This window comes from Sinocyclocheilus rhinocerous, unplaced genomic scaffold (assembly GCF_001515625.1).
Source record: "Sinocyclocheilus rhinocerous isolate Xijiao unplaced genomic scaffold, SAMN03320098_v1.1 scaffold792, whole genome shotgun sequence".
Classification (NCBI taxonomy): Eukaryota; Metazoa; Chordata; class Actinopteri; order Cypriniformes; family Cyprinidae; genus Sinocyclocheilus; species Sinocyclocheilus rhinocerous.
In genome coordinates, this window is record NW_015626872.1 from 676774 (window position 1) to 681152 (window position 4379).

The 4379-nt window shown below is 34.3% G+C and overlaps 1 long non-coding RNA gene across 1 annotated transcript in view; it reads right to left on the reverse strand.

Moving 5' to 3' along the window:
* LOC107720406 (uncharacterized) overlaps positions 1 to 4165 on the reverse strand; it is a 5038-nt gene extending 873 nt beyond the window's left edge. The window contains exons 1-2 of the long non-coding RNA XR_001637611.1: positions 4098 to 4165; positions 2068 to 2448 (exon numbers count right to left, since the gene is read on the reverse strand). This is a non-coding gene — a long non-coding RNA (uncharacterized LOC107720406). The remainder of the gene's footprint in view (positions 1 to 2067; positions 2449 to 4097) is intronic.
* Positions 4166 to 4379: the final 214 nt, after the last annotated feature.

A 4379-nucleotide genomic window follows, 5' to 3' on the forward strand; every position in this document is an offset into this window, starting at 1 on the left:
TTGAACCCCTGATGTCACATGGATTATTTTACAGATCTCTTTGCTACGTTTCTGGACTTAGGAAGTTTTCAGTTGCGTTGCTGTCTATGGGAGGGCCAGACAGCTCTCAGATTCCATCCTAAATATCTTAAATTGTGTTCCGAAGATGAACGAAGTTCTTACGGGTTTGAAACGGCATGAGGGTGAGTAATTCATGACAGAATTTTCATTTTTGGGTGAACTAACCCTTTAAACCACAATTTTTTAATAGAAAAACCAGTATGTTTTACAAGAACCATAATAATACTGTATTTGTATGAGGAACTGTATTACTACAAAAGCACTTTAAGCACATAAAAATGAGCACATTATAAATGACCACTATCCTCCTGATCTGACAATATATGTACAAATAGCAGGATTTACTGGACAAGACCCTATTCTGAGGTTAAAAATCAACATCTCCTTTCTGTTTAATAATATGATTGCAAACCTGGTACTGCACGTTCACTCAACTGATGTATCTGATTCAGCATAATCTGTTTAATTTGAAATATAAGATTTACTCAGAACTTTCACCTAAATGTTAACAAATCCTAGAAATATCATGTCTGCGCAGACAGGGAGGGTTATAACCTTGTCCAATGTACTGTAATTCGACTGAGCTCACAAAGATTGCACAAAACTGTATATGCTGACATTTGACACAATTGTGAAAGTGACCAACATGCACACAGACACTTTTGTATTTTAGAGTGTTAATCTATCTTTTGTGCATTGGTTTAAACATTTCAGTAATTATATATTTAAAAAAAAAAAGCTTAAAAGGAAATATGGCATCAGTTTTAATGACAGTTTACAATAATTTGTACATTTCAAAACTACTAATTTGCAGTTGATAAGTGTGTGAAAAATATATCGGATTCCACTTTCTCAGTTAAACTGTTACTAAGTAAATTTTCATACAGGTTTTAATAGCAACTTGCAAAACTGTCCACCTTTTACAGGCTCTTTTATACCTTTTTGTAAGTTGCGCTGCATTGTAAATGTTTAATCACATCATAAATGTTTAAGAGACCTTTACACAAATCACATTCAGATTATCAAATCTGGAGCATATTTTGCAACGTTTCTCCAACATTGCCGAACTCTCTCTGTGCTAATCTCCAGAGATTCATGTCTGTCTGCGAAACTTTCAGGGTATGTGGATTTATATGAGAGCTGAAACAACAACATATGGGCAGAGATATGCCTAGGTATCTGTTTATAATAATATCAAGATATAGCATTTGATATATGATACAAATTCGGTGCACAAACAATTTTTTACATAAAAAGTGCAATTTAAAAAAAAATAATAATTACAAAGAAACTGCAAGTAACACATTGAATTAAGCATGCAATATTGAAGTAGAAAAACTGAAATAATATTTTCTTGTAAAATGCATTTCGATAATGTCTGTAGAATTTAATGTTTACAACTTTGAAAAACTAATAACTTCTACTTTTATTATTTTATCTACTGCAAGTTACTTTTTAACTAATTATTAGGCCAGAAAACATTTGTATAGGATGTACTTTGAAGCCATTTTCACTCAGAAAGTGCTAGTTCATTTTACAAATAATTACAATAAAAATACATTTGAATTACATTTTGAAGTAGAAGTAAAATGCCACATCTGTAGATCGTATAATCTTCAATAATTTTCTTTGAAAAATATTTTGCCATGATTACAGAATTCTTTTTTTTGTCCCATTAACTATCCTAATAACTTAGAATAAAAAAGGAAATTCAGAAACCTCTTATTTTATTTTTAAATTATTTTTCAAGTTATTAACTACACTACAACCAACTACACAAAAAAAAAGTCGTTGTAGGATTTACTTAGAAACAATTCTCACTCAGAAATTGCTAGTATATTTCACAAAGAAAATATACTCAACTGAAGTAAAGACTGAAACAGTATTTTCTTGTAAAACAAGTGTATTGACTGCAGTTTGCAAAGCTAAAAGGTATCAAATGAAACTTTTTCTAGACCCTTCTGGCAGTGATGTGCATAGGCGTATGTGTGAATGTCACTGACTCACCTGACCGCTGTAGAGAAGCACAATAAGAATCCAGAGCTGAACTCTGAGCACCGCTCTTCTCCCCGCGAGCGGCATAAACACGGCTCAATATTCACCTGTCCAAGAACAGAGCTCCAGCACGTCACGCCGTGTCCCTCAGGCCACCGCAGCTCCTCTCACTCATAGCGTTTTCTGTCCTCACGCTGGATTTCCTGTTGATTGTCCGATGCGGCTGCTCTGGTCTGGATGAGAGCGGGAGCCTCAAGAGTTCACAGACTCCGGTCCTTCTGTTGCCTAATCTCCGAATGAGAGCGTCTGCGCTGCTTCACTCAGTCCTGCTTCACTTCTGGCCCTTCCCAGCCAATCAAGATAAAGCAAGAGACCAGAACTTCACTGCTACGGCTTATGAAACACAAAGCAAACACAGATTTTAAAGAGAACAATTCAGTTACAGCATCTGAGCATTTTCATCAACAGTTTCATATGTATTATTAGATCATCAAAACTGTAGGAATATGGGAGAGAAAGAAATATTGCACTCTAAAAAATGCTGGGTTAAATACAACCCAGTGCTGGGTAAAATAGGGACGAACCCAGCAATTGGGCTGTTTTGACCCAGCGGTTGGGTTAAATGTTTAACTCAGCCTTCTGGGTAGTAACCCAACCGCTGGGTCAAAACAACACAATTGCTGGATTTGTCCCTATTTTACCCAGCACTGGGTTGTATTTAACCCAGCATTTTTTAAGAGTGTGGTCACAGAGTCAGCTTCATTTTAATGCAGCCTGCAAAATATAAAATGCAAGAACAAAAATGATTTCAAAAGGCTTTATAACTATAATTAAAATAAATAAATAAAAAACTAACAAGTAACACGTTCCACGTAGGGCACAAAACAGGGCCTGAAAATGAAGTCATCTTTTTTTTCCCCCAACATTTTCACATTTAGCACATTATTTCTGTTATTATTACTATTATTAAAATAATAATATATTTTTTATCCAAAGCATTTTTTATTCAACAACCAAAATAATAATAATAATAATAATACGAAATAAAAAGAAATAAAATAATAGACCAGTAAAAAGAGGTGCTTAAACTTCAGAAAAAGTGATATAGTTAAATATTACACAAGCTGTTTTGTTTCCTATTTGGTTGAATTTTAACCCTGTTACTAAAATGTAGGAGACATTTTTTTTTAACATACGATTAAACAAAAACTAATTAAAACAACTGCAACAATATGCCAGAAACGGTAACAAGGTTTCAAAATTTTAACTTATTAAGGGCATGTTTTGGGACCAAATGTTGGCTTGAAGCTGCAGATACATTTATATTTGCAATAAACTGAAGAAAAATATTAGTTTGATCATTTTCTCTTATAGTAACAGGGCAACAGGACTGCAGTCAATACTAATTTGTCAAAATTTTAATAAAATGCATGAATAGGACATCAAGCCGTACCACATTTGTGGAAAGTACCAATCATAAATTTGCTTACATCACAATAAATCACTGTTATGAGCCAGCCATCATCTAAAAGCCTCTGGGTTGGTCTTCAAACTAAACTCACCTTGCTATGTGCCAGCCATTTGTCAAATAAAACTAATAAATAACACCAGACGCCTCTGCTCTTATTGTGCCGCAGCCCAAGCTAATAGAAATGAACTTCACTAGACCTTCAGCACCATGGAAGCTCTTCACTCGTTAGGATAATTACCTGCCATAATGTACAATTATCCACTTTTAACACAGTCTACTAATAGGGATATGAATTTAATGTTCTTCATTCAGGAAGTCAATTACGATGCATTAACAAAATGGAAGTGAATTGACTGGCATGCATTAATGCAACATTCACATCATCATCAGATAAACGTACACATTTGCATATGCTTTTTTTTTTTACTTTAACGACATGCACATTATGCATATATTAAAACATCAACATCTTCCACTGCTATTAAGTTTAATATCTAAATCTCTTAATATATATTACTAATGCAATTCAAACCAATGGACAAAGAATTCAAGATAAAATGAAGATACTTACATGTAAGAGCTCATCTAAAGTGAATTTGAGGAACATCTTAAGCATCTTCTGATGTTCTGATCTTCAGATGATGATCCCTGTGAATTTGTCATTTGCAAACTCTCTGCTCATAAAGTGAATCGTTTGATTCTTAATTCCTGTGATAAAGTGTCCATCTGTATGAAAGTGAATCACGACTGCTGCATGCATGTGTCCGGTCAGCTTTCCTGCGTTTGATGCTACGTGTCCCGCAGATGTAAACAAAATGGGCAACGAACTTGTGCAGTCTGACAGTCTGAAGCT